This window comes from Schistocerca nitens, chromosome 3 (assembly GCF_023898315.1).
Source record: "Schistocerca nitens isolate TAMUIC-IGC-003100 chromosome 3, iqSchNite1.1, whole genome shotgun sequence".
Classification (NCBI taxonomy): domain Eukaryota; kingdom Metazoa; phylum Arthropoda; class Insecta; order Orthoptera; family Acrididae; genus Schistocerca; species Schistocerca nitens.
This window is the reverse complement of record NC_064616.1, coordinates 314,169,553-314,191,177: the sequence shown is the minus strand read 5'-3', so window position 1 is coordinate 314,191,177 and position 21,625 is coordinate 314,169,553.

Below are 21,625 nucleotides of genomic sequence, written 5' to 3'. Positions count from 1 at the left end.
TCTAGTATGACTACCTCTTCTTTATTATGAAAGATATTGGGTTCTAATCAGTTTTCTCTTTCTGTCTTTGTTCCTTAATCTGTTGATAACTTCTTATATTTCTAAAATTATGCAGAATCCCACCTCTCTCACTCTCTCTCTCTCTCTCTCTCTCTCTCTCTCTCTCTCTCTCTCTCTCTCTCTTTTCACCGCAATCTTCCATTTGATGACTCTTTGTTAGAGGAAAATTATTTTTGCAATATATGTCCCATTGGTGATGCTTTACTCACTACCCATATTTCCACTAGTTTCTTTTCACCCTGCTGTTCTTGTAAGTATTTCTGCATTCTTCATCTGCCCAGCCATTTCACATTACACATTTTTCTCACAAAGAGCATATCAGAGTTAGCCAAGTATTTCCTTCTTTCTTTATGGCTGTCAATGATTCACTATGGTATATTCTGGACAAAGCACTTGGTGAATCTCTTTCATTCTTCTTGTATCTACTTTTTAAATTTGTTCCTTTCAAGAAGCCTTTCATCTTTTGGAAACTCTTTTCCCTATAGATATTTTACCTATTATTTCTTATGAACAGTTTTTGTTTTCTGTCACCAAATGTCGTAAGTACAGTAGCTATAACATTTTATTTCATCCAAGGTGTTCGCTTCCAGTTATATTTGAACTGCAATTCATATCTGACAAAGGTTATCACTTTGGCTTTTCCCTCAATTGTACTTACTAAATACTCTTTTACAGTCCTATCCATCATAAATTGTAGTTTTTCCCCTCATTTGGTGAAGACTATTTGTTTATATTTATACTTAATTGTATTTATAATTTCTTCTCCTATTATTAGGCTTCTTGTTTTCCTAACAGATTTATCCATTAATTTCTCAATATAAATATTGAAAAGTGTTAGCGACAAACATAATTCTTACCTAACACCTCTTCCAACACTCACTTGTTTCGTCATTGCTACTTTTTGTCTTGTGTACAGATGCCTTATCAGTTATCTGTCTTTTAAGTCTGCACTAACAACCAGGCTCTGCAGGAGGATACTCCAGTGAACTGTCTCAAATGCCTTTTCACAGAGTTAAAAAACTGAGGTTTCACTGTACTGTTTCTCTCACTACATTTTCTTTGGCACTATGTTCTCTGAGAAATCTTTTATTTACTAGACATAAAAATCCTCTTCACTTCCCTCCTGTTCATACTAAAAAATTCAGTTATACTTCCAGTATGGTGTTTAGCAGACAAAAAAATTGTAATTAAAAGATTTCTTCACACTAACTGTAAGAGCTTCTCAAACCCTCATAAGTATGTGTCGGGAGGACGACGGTTCAATCCCGCGTCCGGCCATCCTGATTTAGGTTTTCCGTGATTTCCCTAAATCGCTCCAGGCAAATGCCGGGATGGTTCCTTTCAAAGGGCGCGGCCGACTTCCTTCCCCATCCTTCCCTAATCCGATGAGACCGATGACCTCGCTGTCTGGTCTCCTTCCCAAAAAAAACAACAAAAAACAAAATAAGTATGTGACTAAAGAAAAAGACACACGAACTGTGCAAGCAATGCAAATTTACCCTTGATAAAGACCTGTATGATCCCACATTACTTTAAATAAAATAAAAACTTCAATAATTATAGAATTACTAGTGACTCAAAACAATTTCAGAGATATTATAATACAAGTGGGAAAGAAAAATCAATATTAATGCATAACAGTAAATGTGAAGGGAAATCCTTAAAAATAAGAATTTTTAGGGAGTTTAAATATTTTACTCACACGTGAACATGATTTTATGATTAATCATACTGAAACAAATATTACTCTCTTGTATGCAGCCAGTTTGCAGGACTAGATCTGAGGAAGGCTTTACAACTTAGGTAATTAAGGGGTAAAGGTTGGTCATGGACATTAGTATCAATGGATGGTAACACAACCATCCTGAGGATGCAAAGAGGTCAACCAAAGAATCATGTGAGCCCAGATCATCACATTAACTGTACAACAAGCTTACTGGTTCTACACTGTCATAATATGATAGCGACAGAATACTGATCTTCAGTTGGATGCAATCATTGTCAAATTTCTCTGTCCATTTTATGGTTTTAGGTTTCCACAACATGGAGCAATGGGAGGAATTATGTTGACTAGCAGAGAAAGAGCCTGCCCAATGACTGCATCTAGCATCCATATGACACCATCTAGCAAGCCTTCAATTGAATACAAGACAAAACAAAGGAGAGAAGAGTAAGTCTTTACTCAGTGCTGTACAAAACTAAAGCTAGTTATTGAACATTATATGTGTTTTCTACTGAATTAGTGAAATATTGACACATCATGATTGAAGTCTCTTTTTATGATCTTGAATCTGAAGATATTTCTGTTAAGTAATATCAGTAGCCTAGAAATCTTCTTTCATAAATGTCTGTTGACACAGTGTGCAGGGAATATTTAGAAATTTTGTCAGTAACACACAAGAAAGAATTTGTTTTTATGAACATTCTCAAGAAACCACCAGCAGTTTCCTTTGAAAAATGAAATGTGAGCAGCTCATGCATCTCCTCTGAAGTAGAAAGAAATTTTTGTCTTCCCTCATAGCTAATTTTTCAGTATGTCTGATATGTGGAAAACTTGTGTTTGATTCCCAGTATTGCTTGGATGGGAAGACTGGAATTGTGTGTACCCAGATTTGTAATGCCAGTTGGGATCTTCTTGAGTGAGAAGTAGTAGCTCCAAGTTCTGGGAAGGTTTCAAAGGCTGTGGTAATGTTATACTGATTCCATGCCTCTCTTTATTGCACCCGAATGACACCATTGTTAGAGTCTGACTTGGCAGCCAATTGATACTGAAAGACCTGACATGGCCAGGAGATGTAGCTTTAGCTTTAGAAGGAAATATTTCCAAGGCATATTAAGAACATGTAGGACTTTCAGAAATAAGTGTTACTAATCATTCTAAAGTTTCTCAGCATCAAAAACTCATATTTAGGTTTGCAACATTATGTGTAGATAAAGTGTGCATTCCCTAAGCTCCATGTAAGCCTTCACTATGTTTCAGTTGCATGATAGCTTCCCAAGTGGTGTAACTTTCATTGCTATTGCCCAGTAAGATATTGTTGCAGTGACATGGATGCTATTTCTGTAAAACATTCCAAACTGCTTGCCAGAATATCGTAAGTTGAAATTACAGTGAGAATATAATTAATTTTGACCTATTTTCAGAAAAAAAGATTCTGAGGCCTAGATATGGGCCACTGGGAACTATATAAGGAGAGCAACATTCCTTTATGAAAATGAGAAAGTCAATATGATATATAAACAGTCTTGGATCTTGAGGTGCTTTGACAGAGCTGACACAGTAAAATGACTAAGGTAGTAGGATTTTATGAGCTCTAGTAAGCCGGGTTGATAGTCTGAGCTCACACATGTGTTGTATCAGCTGCCAATAGTGTAGAATTGGTGATCAGTGGGTGATAACATGTGGCAGTGTATGCAATGAGCAGCTGCATTTGGGTAAATGGTTGGCACTCAGTGGATGACTAACCACTGACAGCCATTGATGTTAATTCTTTTATAGGATTAAAGCTGTTTGTAAGTTGGCCAAGGCTCCTTAGTCAGATTTACTGATGATTCAAGTAAGTGGATGTTAAATATTCTGAACTTCTAATGATATTCAGAGTGTCTTCTCCAAAGCAGAAGTATGACAAGTAGCATAGGGTGCCATGTACTGTAACTGTGCATGGAGCACAATAGAAGACACTGTACTAAAGTAACTGGAACAGAACAGAGTGAGGACTCGTGAGACTATCTCATTGACAGCAAAGTCAAAACTTGAATCAGTTCTGGAGTCAGACTGAGAAAGCAATAACAGGGTATGAAGACCTGTTACAGTTTTATAATAACAGTTAAATATCTGATTATTTCTCATGATAGGTTGAATAACTGTTGAACTAGTAAACAATTCATTTATTAAGTTACATTGGCTAGCACCACACTATAAAAACCTGATACTCTCAGGGCCACCAACAGCAGAATACTTGCTCCTTGCTCTCAGACCCTCTTTGAGTATGCACCGCCTGATGTCATGTACACCAGCTATAGAAGCTGCATTCACTACATAATAAAAGTGTATCATAAATCTATGACCACATTTTTAACTACTTACTACTTATAAGTGGAGAATGTGACTCATATTATCACAGTACCCCCAAAAATTTGATATGTGTAATATGAAGAACAAAATTTTTAAAAAAGGTGACTTCTGTCTAGAATACATATAATGTAGAAACAAAAACCAAATTAAAAATTTTTAGAACTATTAACAGGAAACAAAAGATGCTTACCGTAATAATAATAACAATAATAATAATAACAATGATGAAATGGTGAAAACGTGCAGTTACTCAACCATCATAGCAGAAATATTAGTTAAAATCTGTTTTAAAATATTTATTCTTTAATTACGACAGGTGTAAGTCACCTGGTTAGAATTATCTGCCCACTAGCAGTTTAATTCTGTGGCCTTATTGGGTATGAATCCCAACAAACCAAATATTTAATGATTCTAATAAATGAAAATGTACTTAAAATCAATTTTAAACAAAAATAGACATCAGTTCTAGAGAACACTAAATGATATTTACCCTTTACCTTTGCATTTATGTATCTATAACTGTGAATATTAACTCATTATGCGCCACTGTTCAGCATTCATAATAATTATAGCATGGATAGGAATTCCATCTCAAATAAATAAATTTTTCACCAAAAGGTTCATCTTGGTAAATAAAAAGCATTAAGAAGGGTATGAATTCCAGTCATAAAGTACTCTTCACAGAAATAATATACAAAAAGGATAGGTTGCTACTCACTGTAAACTTGACACATTGAGTTGCAGACAGGCAAAACAAAAAGACACTTACACATTTCTTTTGACCAAAGCCTTTATCACACACACACACACACACACACACACACAAGCAAGAGCACTTCATGCACATATGACCATTTTGGTCCGAGCTGCTGGAGGTGGTGATCATATGTATGTGAGATGTGCTCACTTGTGTGAATGACTCTGTGTGTGTGTGTGTGTGTGTGTGTGTGTGTGTGTGTGTGTTTCATTTCCTGATGAAGGCTGCCACTGAATGCCAATGTGTCTTCTTGTTGTGCCTGTCTGCAACTCAATGTGTCAGTTTAACAGTAAGTAGCAATGTATCTTTTCCTTATATCATCGTAATTCCAACATGGAGTTTCAGTTGCTTGATTTCATCACAGTAAAAGATGTTTCTGTCAATAATTTCACTGCACATTTTCGAAGAGCACTTCAGCCACACACACTTAACTTGTTCTTCAGTTCCTGAATGTACTTTCATAATGTACTGTAGTCTGTTTTGATGCAACACTGCACCAAAACTGAACCTCCTGTGAGACCTCCAGTGCTCTGGCTCAGGACATACAAATCAGCCCAAATTAGCATCCAGTCTGCAATCCACTCAAAAGCACTACTTAAATATTCAGTTCAGTGCCTTATCTGAGAACTTGATCTCCATAATGACACAAGTGGTGATGCATGTAATTTATCCTGTTTATATTCCATCCAACATTAAGAAATAATGATCCTTTACAAAAGCACTTGCTATTAAAAACAAGGTAGTCGTTAACAGAGCCAGAACTATTTGGGTGATAAACTGTTATCTCCCATGCCACTTATAACATTACCTATTCTACATGGTAGCAAACAAATTTTACAACCTCAGGATTCATAGAAATATTACCAACCACATCTCCTCAATCATCTCATGGAAAGCGTATATTTTATCCTCACTTACCATTAATCAATACATATTTTACATGCCCAAAGAACACACAAACAGCCATCACTGTTTAATCATGAAAAATGCTTAATACTATCCCTTATATTTCTGTAGTAAGCATTCTCAGCTGCAGCAACACACACACACACACACACACACACACACACACACACACACACACACACACACACACACCATTATTCACTCATATTCTATGTACACTTTTGAAGATGTATGTGTGTATCTTTCATTCTACATAAAACTAGGTCTCATTGTCAAACTATCTCTGTTTTAACGTTTTATTGCACTATTTTTTCCTTCTTACATTCCTTCCTTTTACATGAACAAATATTATAGAATTTATTAAAAATTACATTTATAAGCAACTGGAAGTATGATGATTATACTAGATTCCTTTTCCAATAGCTCTGTTTTCAAATAACTATCAAATAATTACCATACTTATAAATCTCTTTCCATGACTTTTTCTCCTTTATTTTAGATAATAATGCCCTTGTAAATTTCAATTTATTGGCTTTCCAATAGTTTACACAACTCTGCCAGCACAGACAAGTAAGCTCTTCTGAGTCCCTCTAACTTCAGGATTTTCTAAGTTTATAAAACCAGGGGAATCCCTCTATAGTATCATGTACTTCCTGCATTTTCTTAATCAACACATCTTAGTGTTCCATACCCTTCATTTTTCCAGCACCACCAATGCTACATACACTCCTGGAAATTGAAATAAGAACACCGTGAATTCATTGTCCCAGGAAGGGGAAACTTTATTGACACATTCCTGGGGTCAGATACACCACATGATCACACTGACAGAACCACAGGCACATAGACACAGGCAACAGAGCATGCACAATGTCGGCACTAGTACAGTGTATATCCACCTTTCGCAGCAATGCAGGCTGCTATTCTCCCATGGAGACGATCGTAGAGATGCTGGATGTAGTCCTGTGGAACGGCTTGCCATGCCATTTCCACCTGGCGCCTCAGTTGGACCAGCGTTCGTGCTGGACGTGCAGACCGTGTGAGACGACGCTTCATCTAGTCCCAAACATGCTCAATGGGGGACAGATCCGGAGATCTTGCTGGCCAGGGTAGTTGACTGCCACCTTCTAGAGCACGTTGGGTGGCACGGGATACATGCGGACGTGCATTGTCCTGTTGGAACAGCAAGTTCCCTTGCCGGTCTAGGAATGGTAGAACGATGGGTTCGATGACGGTTTGGATGTACCGTGCACTATTCAGTGTCCCCTCGACGATCACCAGTGGTGTACGGCCAGTGTAGGAGATCGCTCCCCACACCATGATGCCGGGTGTTGGCCCTGTGTGCCTCGGTCGTATGCAGTCCTGATTGTGGCGCTCACCTGCACGGCGCCAAACACGCATACGACCATCATTGGCACCAAGGCAGAAGCGACTCTCATCGCTGAAGACGACATGTCTCCATTCGTCCCTCCATTCACGCCTGTCGCGACACCACTGGAGGCAGGCTGCACGATGTTGGGGCGTGAGCGGAAGACGGCCTAACGGTGTGCGGGACCGTAGCCCATCTTCATGGAGACGGTTGCGAATGGTCCTCGCCGATACCCCAGGAGCAACAGTGTCCCTAATTTGCTGGGAAGTGGCGGTGCGGTCCCCTACGGCACTGCGTAGGATCCTACGGTCTTGGCGTGCATCTGTGCGTCGCTGCGGTCCGGTCCCAGGTCGACGGGCATGTGCACCTTCCGCCGACCACTGGCGACAACATCGATGTACTGTGGAGACCTCACGCCCCACGTGTTGAGCAATTCGGCGGTACATCCACCCGGCCTCCCGCATGCCCACTATACGCCTTTGCTCAAAGTCCGTCAACTGCACATACGGTTCACGTCCATGCTGTCGCGGCATGCTACCAGTGTTAAAGACTGCGATGGAGCTCCGTATGCCACGGCAAACTGGCTGACACTGACGGCGGCGGTGCACAAATGCTGCGCAGCTAGCGCCATTCGACGGCCAACACCGCGGTTCCTGGTGTGTCCGCTGTGCCTTGCGTGTGATCATTGCTTGTACAGCCCTCTTGCAGTGTCCGGAGCAAGTATGGTGGGTCTGACACACCGGTGTCAATGTGTTCTTTTTTCCATTTCCAGGAGTGTACTTTATATTATCTAGTATTTTCTATCAATGCATGCATGTTTGATCTTAACCCCCTTGATTTTACAGTGTTGTATTTTTTCCACAGTTGTTATATCTGGCTTCACCACCACAAGACATCAGCCCCATTAACATTTTCTACATTATCAAAAAGATCAGTTACATCATTGTCCAAATCACTACCAATTCCATTATCAACAGTTTCTTTGCCATTCACTTCATCATTAACACAAATAAAATCATTAAAAACAACAGTGATGTAATAGTTCACTATTGAATGGCTGGATGTCTCATGGGCACAGTATTTCAGCAAATGACCATGTTCAGATCAGATGATGAACACAAGGCTGAAATATTGTGCCTGTTGGACAGTGACATGTGATCATTCACCTGTGAGCTATTCCATCATGAATTATGCTGGGAGAAGTTGAAAACCATTAAACAGCAATGTTATCATAAGAAATAACTGTCACCTTTAAAATCATATAATTTTGATCTGCATCAACATGCTCATTAGTCACTGCTGCACTCACTATATCACACCCATTCACATTATCTGCTGTTGCAAGTATTCACATACTTTAATTTCTTCCACTGGAGAAGATTTAGTTTCTAAGTTGCAATCTATTCTGTAAAGTGCATTCTTAACCTTGCCATTAAACCTTATGTATTCACTTGAGTTACATTCTATCCCCAACTTCAGCTTGTTTTGAGTATCAGTGCCTCCCTTGGTCAACATACTTTTCATTGACTTGATACTACTAATAATTTCAGCTCCTTGATTCTTTATACTTTTCTTAATTTCATACAACTGCCCATTCATTTTCGCTAAAACTTGCAATATTAAATTCTGGTGATCCACTTTCATATTAGAGCTATTCAGAGAACATATACTGATTTCATTCTCTGAAGATTTACAGTCACTGATGGCTTCATTAACACAGTATCCATTTGATTTATTCATTTTGACGATCTAGCTAAACCAAGTACAAGTTTCAAAAACATACCTCTGTACCAGACAATTCAGTTTTTGTTGTTTACACTTATCTTTTGGAGTGCTGCTGCTTCCAACAAAGTTCATGGAGCCAGTGCACTGATGTTGCTGCTGCTGTGTGGTTGATGCTGTTTTCTGGCTGCCTGCAATGAACTGCTGCTGCTCAGTGGCATCCCATGGTTGTTATGCTGGTGATTCACAATTTCCAAGCCAGCTGCAGCTTTCAGTATCCCTGTAGAATTTCGATGCCTTTTAGGATTCAAACATACATCTTGAATTTCACTTCACCTGCATACTGCTGCAACTTCACTCAGTAACTAAATTATAGCTTTGATTTTGCCTGTAATATTGTCTCACAGGAGTTCTTGTAAAGTTGTTATGATCATTAAAGTTAAATATCTGAATATTTGTTTTGATAGGTTGAATAAAAATTCGAGTAGTACAGAACACATTATTAAAACAAATTGACTAGTTCTACACTGTACAAACATGTTACCCTTATGGCTACCAACAACAGAATGTTCCTTGCTCTCAGCATCCCTTCCCACACCCACTGTCTGATGTCACATCTGCCATCTATAGAGGGTGTGCTCACTACACAATAACAGTGTAAAATACATCATTTCAACATTTTTAACAACTTACTACACTAATGTGGAGGCTGTAGCTTGTGTTGTCACAAGAGTCAGAGCCAGAAGCAGGCATTAAAAATAGATACGAAGTTGAATCTTTATCAAAATGAACAGTCAGACTAAAATGAAATCCAGCATAGACTGAATGGAAATCAGTACAGCATGGAATTGACTCAAATGACCATGGGATTGGATCAGCATTAAGTCTCAAATACCAACCACTGTAGGGTGAAATTTAGATATGAAAGCCACTTTTCCACTCTATGGCTCAGCAGTTTTCATCCATATCTTCCTTCTCTTATGCTTCCAGAGCATCAAACTTTGGTGCCAGCTTTCAGCTGAACTACCTCAAAAGTACCTAAAATCTTACATTTGTCACCAGTTATTGTTAACTCTTCTGTCCTCATGTCCTGCAAATGTTCTCACTGTATTGCATTCACTGACAAGCTCTCCTTCAGCACCAGGCTGATGACACATGGTTTCTCTTTAGCATTCTTTAACACCTCAGTGGCAGTGATGTTTAACACATGTGAGAAAGTAGCATACCAATTATGTTTCTTAGGGGGTTTCTTCCTTAGCAAAAAGATGTTTTTTGCTCAGGGAGGAAGCCTTAAGCCATCCATGGATCCAGCTGTCATGAACCTGTGTGACCAGCACCTCTCTCTTGAGTCATATGAAGCTGAGAGTGCATCATTTCATCAGTCCACAGCCATTCACAGTAAGGTTTCTCCAATAGGAAACAGTTATATAACTGTACATTCACCCTGTCCATCAGATGCCTATCAAGGAGAATTAGTCTGTCAATATCATTTAACAGATTTATATTTATTTATTGTCTTACAGACTTATTCCTGCTGGTGCTACTATCAGATCCAATATTTATAAATAGTGAAACAAACTTTAGGCCAGTTGTAACAAAAACCTTTTTCATTTCCTTTATTGATGTCTTGTGGTAAACACCATTAGAAAAGTGTTGTGAAGTAACTGAAGAATTATTCTCAAATTTTCTAGTCTGTAAGTTTTGAGGTGAGTCAAGGGACATATGCCATTCTTCCACATGCATGTTAAAATGACTGTCACAGCGATAAAATTACTGAAATTTGCACTATATCAGAGATTTTATGATGGTTTTTTCTAACGATCTTCATCTACAAATGGAACTGGGTGGTTCTATGCCCATAAAAGGCCTAGTATGTTATTTTTGCCATAATTTGTATCATGGTTCAAAAATTAAATATGTATCAGTAGATACAGGGTGAACCTTGCTGAAGAAGTTGTTGGAATACAGGAAGAAGAAAAGTCGAAGATGGTAGTCGTGTATTTCAAATCTGCTTCTCCAAAATACAAATCCAGAGTAAGTGCCAGCCACTAGATGCATGAACACAGCATGAGAGCGACCATTTAGTTGGTGCCTGTTTTCCTGCAAAATAGGAGAGTGGCAGCTAATGACATCAATATATAACATTACAGTAAAACTCCATGTTAATAAACTTCTTTTTAAGGAATTCCCTCTGGTACTGAATACTTCCATCACCTCTAGTGAACCTGCCATTATAACAATATTACTGAAATTCAGTTTTAACAAATCATACTTACAACGAAACCTCTTTTAAGGAACAAATATTAAACAGTTTGCAAACTGAAACCTGCAAAATCCAAATGAAGCTTTTCACACGGGGGTTCTGCTTGATGTGTTTGGCATGTGGTGCATGCTGACATGAGGGAGGCAATGTCTTTATCCATAGTGTGTGGTAGGCTAGCTGTTTGGTGAGGACAATGTTCCAATGACCAATGTGGAGAAGGTTGAGGACATGGTGATGGAACACATGCGGTATGACCACCTGGGTAATGTCGGTATCACTACGCAAAAGGATAACGCCACTGTGGAGAAAGAGACTGTGCTGATGATCCTAAAAGTGCTGGACCTCTGCATTGCAGATGCTATGATGGCTGGTTGGCCAAGCCACAGCGATTTGGTGGCAGAGAGCTTGCAGTGTCTGTTCCTGAGCAGTGGCCTGCCAGGCTGCATTGGTATCCAACACAAACGCGTCCAGAGTTGCGTCCACGTCTGGGTCCACATAGGAACAAACCAAGGGGGAAGCGTCAAACTCACGGTCCTCCCTGGCAGGCAGCTGGGACAGAAAATCGGTGTTAGTGTGCCGTTTAGAGCTGTGGTAGACAATATCAAAGTCAAACATCGCCAGGAAGAGTGCCCAACATTGGAGGCAGTGCACCGTCCAAATGGGCACTGCAGCATCCAGGTGAATCAAAGAAATCAAAGGTTTGTGGTTGGTCTGCGGCATGAAATGACGACCATACATGAAATTATAGAACTTCATCAGGACAAAAGCCAGTGCCAAAGCTTCCTTTTCAATTTGACTGTATTTGATTTGAGTGTCGGTCAATTTTTTGGATGTGAAAACCACCAGCCTGTCAACGCCGTCAACCACATGTGAGAGGACCACACCCAGGCCATAATCCGAGGCATCGGTGACGATGATGAGGGGCAGGGAAGGATTGTAAGTGGCCAGAAAAGGAGGACAGGAGAGAGCTCACTTGAGACATGTGAAAGCCTGCTCACATGCCATGTCTCAAACCCAAAGTGCACCCTTGCACAACCTGGTCAGGGGCGCCGAAATCTTGGTGGCATGGGGTATAAAACGCCGATAATGGTTGATTTGACTGAGGATGGACTGCAGTTGCGTCATGTTGGTGGGAAGAGGCAGGTTTTGAACACCTTGACATACTCCTTAGAGGCGTGTAGGCTGCGGGCATCAATCGTGAATCCGAGATAGCTGACCTCTCATGCAAAAAAGTCACACTTTTCTTTCCAGCAATGCAGGACAGCATTGGAAAAAACCTGAAACATCTGATCCAGCCACAAGGTCCATTGCAGATAAGATACCGACAATTGCATCGTCCAGATAATTGGCCCCCTGGGCACCTGGCTTGTGGGGCGTTCCAAATAACATCGGAAAATGGCGGCCCATGGCAATGCCAAAGAGGAGGTGGTTGTACTGGAAAAGGCCACGCAGGGTATTGATGACTAGGATCTGCTGCGATTCCTCATCCAACGGCAGCTGCAAATAAGCATCACACAAATCAGTTTTGGCAAAAACAGTTGAGCCTGCAAGATGTGTGAGTATGTCATCCACGTATGGGACATGTGAGTATGTCATCCACCAATGGGGCAGGATAGGCATTGATGACAGACTGAGAATTGACCGTGACCTTAAAATTGCCACAGATGCATAAAGCACCGTTTGGCTTCTCTACTAACACGATAGGCGTCGCCCAGTGACTGTGTGCAATGGGAGAAAGGATGCCTTCATCCTGTAAGTGGCAAAGTTACACCTGGAGCCTGTCTCGGAGAGCAAAGGGGACGGGTCGGGCCTTAAAAAAACGAGGAACACAGGAGAGAAGAAGCTGAACATGTGCAGTGAAACCCTTTACCCTTGGTGTGGAGGATGAGAACAACGTGTCACATTTCCTGAGTGATAGGGTGAGGAGGGTATCCTATGAGGTAATCAACACCGCTTATATTGCGTCCTGCACTGATAAACCCAAACGACCAAAAATGTCCACACCCAGAAGATTAATAGCTCGAGGGGATTTGACCACCAAAAACTGAGTGGTGAAGGAACGACTGTTGTTAGAGATTTGTGTGCAAAAACGCCATATAGAGTGATTGCTGAAACCGCACAACGTGCAAGTGTACTGGAATTAAGCTGGCAAGCCCAGATGTTGGTATATGGCACCATCCACAATAGAGATGGATGATGCTGTGTCAATTTGGAAGACTACCGGAATATGCACAACCTCCAAAGTAATGAGAAAATGGGCACCCGATTGGGGAATGATTGAGAATACTTGGCCATCAATGGAATGCAAGTCTTCCAGGTTTTGAGGTGACGATTTGTGATGAGCCTGTGCGTCCGCAGGAAGCATGGCATTGATGCTATGTTTCTGTGAAGCCTGACACATCACGGCGATATGGTCCACTTGGCTGCAAGCCATGCATCTTGCTGACCAGTGGGGGCACTCTGTCCTTTGGTGAGTCCGGAAGTAGTCCACACAAGGTTGAAGCCTGGTGAAAGACTTCCTGTCATGGAGTGGGCCAACAGATCAATGACACTCCCGCTCAGTGCTAGCAACTGGTGAGCTACAAAAACAGCTGGATCAAGATGCAGCGGCTGTAACCAGTGAGACTGTTCAAACACACAAATTATAGGCAGACAGGTGTCGAGGGACTGGTCTTGTAAGTTCAAATACCAGCCCGAAGACCCTTGTCTGGTGTGTGAAACACCACAATATCTCGAATCAACAAAGAGGCATAAGACTGGTTGCAGGCAGTGTTAGCCCACTGGAATTGACAATCGCAGGAGAGACCCTGGAGCATCATAATCCATACCTGATAGGTCTGACCTGAAGACTTTTGACAAGAAAAGAAAGTCTGACGGGTGGAGGTCACGTGCATTTGTGCATCAAAATACTAAAAAAGGCAGCCCTTGATGTGAGTAAATGAGAGATCTCGAGGGGACTGCTAGGGGTTCAACTGTTGAATTAAATGATGTAACTGTGGACCGACTCTCGCTAAAAAAAATCCCAACTTTGATTTTCGTCATGGATCCCATGTGCCAGTATATATTTTGCCGACTGTTTGACATAATTTTACCATGGTTTGCCAAACCTGTCGAAAGCCGGAAACGTCGGTGGAGCCATGTGCAGCATGTTCAATTTACCTGCGATAGCATAGACCCAATGAGCTACTTCTTGCAACTCTGGCAAGTGAGAGCGAATTTCTGAATGCGTGAGCATTGCCTGAATCTGCTGTAGAGTTTCCATCAAGGACTGAAGAAACTCCTCAGAGGAGGCCATTCCGTTCGAAAATGAAAATCCCATCCTTGTCATCAATAACTTGACAGAAAATCCCACGAAGTTCTGGTCTTACGTTAAATCAGTAAGTGGCTCGAAACAGTATATCCAGACACTCCGGGATGATGATGGCATTGAAATAGAGGATGACACGCGTAAAGCTGAAATACTAAACACCTTTTTCCAAAGCTGTTTCACAGAGAAAGACCGCATTGCAGTTCCTACTCTAAATCCTCGCACAAACGAAAAAATGGCTGACACTGAAATAAGTGACCAAGGAATAGAAAAGCAACTGGAATCACTCAACAGAGGAAAGTCCACTGGACCTGACGGGATACCAATTCGATTCTACACAGAGTACGCGAAAGAACTTGCCCCCCCTTCTAACAGCCGTCTACCGCAAGTCTCTAGAGGAACGGAGGGTTCCAAATGATTGGAAAAGAGCACAGGTAGTCCCAGTCTTCAAGAAGGGTCGTCGAGCAGATGCGCAAAACTATAGACCTATATCTCTGACGTTGATCTGTTGTAGAATTTTAGAACAATGTAGGAATCAACGTGGATTCCAGAAACAGCGATCGTGTGAGATCCAACTCGCTTTATTTGTTCATGAGACCCAGAAAATATTAGATACAGGCTCCCAGGTAGATGCTATTTTTGTTGACTTCCGGAAGGCGTTCGATACAGTTCCGCACTGTTGCCTGATAAACAAAGTAAGAGCCTACGGAATATCAGACCAGCTGTGTGGCTGGATTGAAGAGTTTTTAGCAAACAGAACACAGCATGTTGTTATCAATGGAGAGACGTCGACAGACGTTAAAGTAACCTCTGGCGTGCCACAGGGGAGTGTTATGGGACCATTGCTTTTCACAATATATATAAATGACCTAGTAGATAGTGTCGGAAGTTCCATGCGGCTTTTTGCGGATGATGCTGTAGTATACAGAGAAGTTGCAGCATTGGAAAATTGTAGCGAAATGCAGGAAGATCTGCAGCGGATAGGCACTTGGTGCAGGGAGTGGCAACTGTCCCTTAACATAGACAAATGTAATGTATTGCGAATACACAGAAAGATGGATCCTTTATTGTATGACTATATGATAGCGGAACAAACACTGGTAGCAGTTACTTCTGTAAAATATCTGGGAGTATGTGTGCGGAACGATTTGAAGTGGAATGATCATATAAAATTAATTGTTGGTAAGGCGGGTACCAGGTTGAGATTCATTGGGAGAGTGCTTAGAAAATGTAGTCCATCAACAAAGGAGGTAGCTTACAAAACACTCGTTCGACCTATACTTGAGTATTGCTCATCAGTGTGGGATCCGTACCAGATCGGGTTGACAGAGGAGGTAGAGAAGATCCAAAGAAGAGCGGCGCGTTTTGTCACAGGGTTATTTGGTAACTGTGATAGCGTTACGGAGATATTTAATAAACTCAAGTGGCAGACTCTGCGAGAGAGGCGCTCTGCATCGCGGTGTAGCTTGCTGTCCAGGTTTCGAGAGGGTGCGTTTCTGGATGAGGTATCGAATATATTGCTTCCCCCTACTTATACCTCCTGAGGAGATCACGAATGTAAAATTAGAGAGATTCAGCGCGCACGGAGGCTTTCAGACAGTCGTTCTTCCCGCGAACCATACGCGACTGGAACAGGAAAGGGAGGTAATGACAGTGGCACGTAAAGTGCCCTCCGCCACACACCGTTGGGTGGCTTGTGGAGTATAAATGTAGATGTAGATGTAGTGTCCTGTGATTGGCAGGAAAGAACTAACAGTCAATTTGAACACAATTTATTACAATTAAAGAAAAAATGCCTTCTTGGCATATACTAAGTTTTAAATGAAGAACAAAAAAAATAAAAAATAAAAATAGAAACTACAACTCTGTGGTACCAAAACAGATAAGGAAACAAGACAATGGAAGAAAATACTGACCAAAGCTACTCTACAAAATACAATGTACTACTACAAGACTGGCGAGTGAATGTGAGGCTAGGGCCAGCATAAGTACTGGCTGGAGCTATTCCTAGCGGTTGGTAAACACTGTCAGTCTGACGGTCTAGGCATGTTTATAAAGCCAGGTCAGCGGAGTGCTACAGCAGTCATATGTGTTCCAATTGGTGGAACTCTGTCACATGTTTGCTGGCAAAGTAGTTCCATGTTTATTTGAAAACCTGTTACTGTTTCTGTCTGCTGGCGATGTTTCTCTCTGCACTGCTGAAAGGGGGTTACCAACCCACCTTGCGTGTTGGCTCTGCAGGCCCTCTAAAAATAAGGGGCCGCTACGACAGGCATCCCTATTGCATGTTTAAGTCTACCTAGAAATGTCCCAGTTTTCATTGACAGGTTATGTAAATAGTGGAATATGTGACTGATTAAGTCTACACATGATTTTAAGGCCCTGTTTGAGATTCAATCATATTTACACGATCCATAGCTTTAATGGTTTTTTCAGTTTCTTTAGGAATTGTGCTTTTGAAATGAAGTGCTATATTTGGTGTGATTTGCATATGATTTAGTAGCTCTATGGCTCCTGTGGAGATAGTTTATTGTGTCTCCCTGTTCTTTCAGCTACTGTGAGAAAAAAGTTACTAAAATCTGAGGCTGCAGCTTTTTGATTGTTCTTGTCTGAGCCACTGCCAGAGGACTGTGGAGTTCCTGCTTGTTCAGGTTTTATGTTCCTATTTGTCTCACTTTTAATGACGTTGCATATGGTTTTTACTTTATTGTTTGACTTGCTAATTTTTTCTGCATAATGCATTTGTTTGCCCTTCCTGGTTACACATGTTAGAATTTTACAGTATTCTTTATAACATGGTTCCACTGCTAGGTTTGTGCTAGCTCTTTTGTTCTATATACATGTCTCTCTTTTTAGCACTTGATATTTTGATGCCAACTGTTACGCACTCTTTCTTTCCACTGGGGTGAAGTAAGCTTCAAAATGTTTGAGAATTAAGTCCAGGAATGAATTGAATTTCTTGTTCATTGTGTTTGACTGGTACACTTCCTCTCAGTGTTCACAGTGTTAATTGTTTCTAAACAAGCTAATAGATTCCCTATTTATTATTCTAACATGTTTAACTGGGGTATGACCATTCACTGTTTTTCTTCTGGTGAGTGTTAAGATTGTGTGTTGACCATTGTGATCAGGCAGACCATTTACTGTGGCTTGTATTTTTACGTCATTGTAATTTCTGAGGTCCAGCAACAGAATATCAAACAAGGTTTGCTATGCCAGTATACTCTTGTTGAGAATGAGACCCACAGGAGCAGATGGAAAGTTGACAACAATGATTCCAGTTGTTTATGACTAACTATTTGACAGAAAATTAATGTTAAAATTGCCACATACTATAATCTGACTATTATTCCTCTAATATTATGCAATAACTAATTCTAGCTGCTAGAGGAACTTTTTAATGTTTCCCACAGGTGCCCTGTAAACTGGAGTTATTACAAGGAACTGTGTTTCCAGTTATGAATTGACATTGCAACATGGAAAATGTTGTTCAATAGAGTACTTTGCAGAGGAAAATTTGAAAATGAAGTTAAGCATTTCTAGTTTTGATTTTCGTGCCCTCAGTTTCAGGTCCTGCATTATCCATTAGTGTCTAGACACTGATAACTATGGTGTCACTAACAACCTTTAGACATGATCAGAATTTCTTTTGATTATGTGAGAGTTCATTGGATAATATTCTGCTGCAATAGTTGCCTTTTTGACAGGCAAGCATGTTTCATTTACTGTAACTGTGTCAACATCTTCTGCATTATGTTACACCTGCTGTCCAGCAATCCCTGTTGCCATAGAAGTTTATTTAGAGAGACTGTTTATTATGAAGGGTCCTTCCAATCATGAACTGTTCTGCTAGGAACATATATATCCAATGCTTGATCAAGGGGACAGTATGAACTTCCCCTCACTGATTTGATTCATATTGACAACATGTATGGGCCACAACTAGGACTTTAACATATGTAAGCAGGAAGACACAAATCTCAACCATTTTTGAGAAAAATGAGTTTTAAAACTATGGGCATGCTTACGCTGTATGCCTTATAGAACTGCTAGTGTTCACAGACCAAGTGTTACTGTCATAAGTGTGAGGTTTCTGGATCAAATCTGGCTACTGGTCCTTTTTTTCCTTTTTTATTCTTTTTTCTTCTCAAGCATTTCTGACAACGGGTTTATTATGTCCATGGAAAGTATCAGTAGTCAATAATTAATTTTCTATTTTCCTAATCTTTAACAGGAAAAAAGGAGAATTTTTTTCCCTTAAAGAGATTAGAAATGAATAAAGGCTGCATGAGAACTTTCCATTAAATCAGTTTAGTCATTTTATCTATAATATTGTCTCCATATTTGTGACAAGTATAATGTGTAACCTGTGTAACACTGGATGAATTAGGATGATAACGATCATAGAAACATGGAAAACAATAATTATAGTTACTCACAGGAGTCTGAACTTTTGCATGTCCATTGATTTTTCCAATATATGTATTGCAAAACAGACTGGCTTTACAATCATTAAGGGTAGTCAGTTGTCGTACAATATCAAAGCATATCATTGAATATTGGTGCATGTAGCTCACAAAAAATGTAGTACCTGCAGCAAGGCTGAATCCAGAAACCTTGTGCTTATGAAAATAAGTGCTTATTTGCTCGGCTGTTGACTCTCTATAAAAATTGGTGGCCCTACACAGCATACAGGATAAGGACACCTATAATTTTCAAACTCAATTTTTTTTCAAAACTGGCTAAGAATTATGTCTTCATGTTTACACATGTTGAAGTCCTAGTTGTGTCCTACACATCCTGTCAATATGAATCAAATTGGTGAGGGGAAGTTTGTATGGTCACTTTGTAAGACAAAAAAGACCACAAAGGAGTTATTCAAATGTGATGGAAATTAGTACATGTTATGTACATGTACAGACAAACAAATGATCAGAATTTCAGAAAAATGAGATAATTTGTTCAAGAGAAAGAGCTCCACAAATTGAGCTGGTCAACAAAGTGTTGGTCCACCTCTGGCCTAGAAACTCATTGACTGGAGTATAATTGTGATGGGTAATGAGTCCCACTTTGAACTGAGCCCTGATGACTAGCAGAGATATGTCTAGAGATGCCCTGTACAATGCTGGGATACCAGTTTGACTTTTGCCTGCCATATGGCCTGACAACCAGTAGTGATCATCTGGGGTGCCTTTTCATTCCATTTGACTATTACTTGTGACAAAGCTGATCATCAGCCCATGAGTATTGGTTATAAACAAACTTGAAGAAATAAAAAAATTAAATACAGCAATGTGGTATACATTGTTTGATACATGTCTGTAAGGTACTTTCACGACAGGAAGATCTTCCACACTGCAGTGGCAGTGCAGACAGTTAGTTAGTTAGTTACACGTACCATGGATCATATTGCATGATAAATCACAGTGATGTGGAATGAATCATTTTACATTCACATCATAAATTAATTTGTGCATATTTGAACATTTTTAAGATTTTTTTTTGTCAACAGGAGAAAAGAGACACAGATTTACTTATTTTGATCCAACATCAACTGGTAACAATTTTATTTATTTATTTACTGTCCCAGTCTTCTGGATATGTCAGAGCCTTACTTACTACAGTTACATATTATTGCATCGTATTATTATCTACACAATTTTTTTCTAAATTTAGTTACATATATGGACTATACATAAAAACAATTTGCCACTGCAATACATAGATTAAGAAGTTTACAGTTTGTGACACAGTCTTTAGATCTGAGGTTCATATATTTACTATTTGTGACACTGTCCAGGACCTGAGAGTCATATATTTGTAGAACAAGTGTCTCCCATCATATGAGTGTACTAAATCTAGAAACTCATCTATCGAATACAGATGACTGTTAGGAGCTATAATTTTAATTTATTTTTTAGCTCTGTAATAGACAATTTAGACATATTTGTGCGAAAGCAATTCAGTGATTTGATGCTTCTATAGTGAGGGCTTTTCTCACAATGCTTGGTTCTATGAGAGATATTGTGGGGCCTCTCTGTGCCTCTAGTGTTGTGGTCATATATTTCTTTATTAAGTGTTTTGTTACTGTTTACTGCCATAATCATTATCTTGAGCACATAAGAGTAACGAAAATTTAGTATTTTTAATTCTTTAAACAAATTTCAGCAGGATTCCCTGGCGTATTTCATTTCCATAATTATAAGTGCCTTCTTCTGTAGGATAAGTACTCTTTTCATATTATGTTTACTGCTGGATTCCCATAGCTTAGATGGGATTAAAATAGTGCAAAATATTTTTGCCTCAGAGTAGTAATGTTACAAAAAGGTGTCAGTTTTCTTAGCTTTTTGCAAATATCATTTACATGATCAGACCAATTTCGCTGCACTTCAAGCTCAGACAATGAAACTTGGTCGAGTATTCTTTTTTAATGTAATCATTGAACATTAAAATTTAGTTTTCAGGAGTTGTTTTGCCTTCCAATATCATATTCAAATGGACTGATTTATCTGTATTTAATTTTAGTTTGGTTTCATTAAAATACTGCAGAATTATACTTGCTGCAATATTGCATTCCACTTCAAGTTTTGAATAGCAAGGATTATGGAATATTAATGTGGTATCATCCGCATATAAGATAATTGTAGTCGAGTTTGTTATAGACTGAATATCATTAACATAAATAGTAAAAAGATGAGGTCCTAATTTTGACCCCTGTGAGGTACCAAAATTTATGTCCTTGGTGTTTGACTTGTATGCTCCCTTGGTAGTGCTAATAGACACAAATGGCTTCCTATTTGTCAAAAAGGATCTAATCAGATTATGTGCTGTGCTTCAAATGCCATAGATCCACTGTTTTTCTAGCAATATGGTCATATCAGCAAAATTAAATGCATTTTATAAGTCTAGATAGATGCTACATAAATGTTCTTAATTGCCTATTGTTTGAGTGACATCTTCAATTAAGTTGGATGCTGCTGTAATGGTGGATGACCTTTTGACATACCCATACACCCCCTTAGAAATAACTTTTTTGCTTACCAGGAAATTCCAGATTCTTATGTATATTACTTTTGCAAAGATTTTGGATATTATTGGCAGAACAGATATCGATCAATAGTTTTCAACTAGATCTACGTTTCCTTTTTAAAAAGAGGCACAACTCG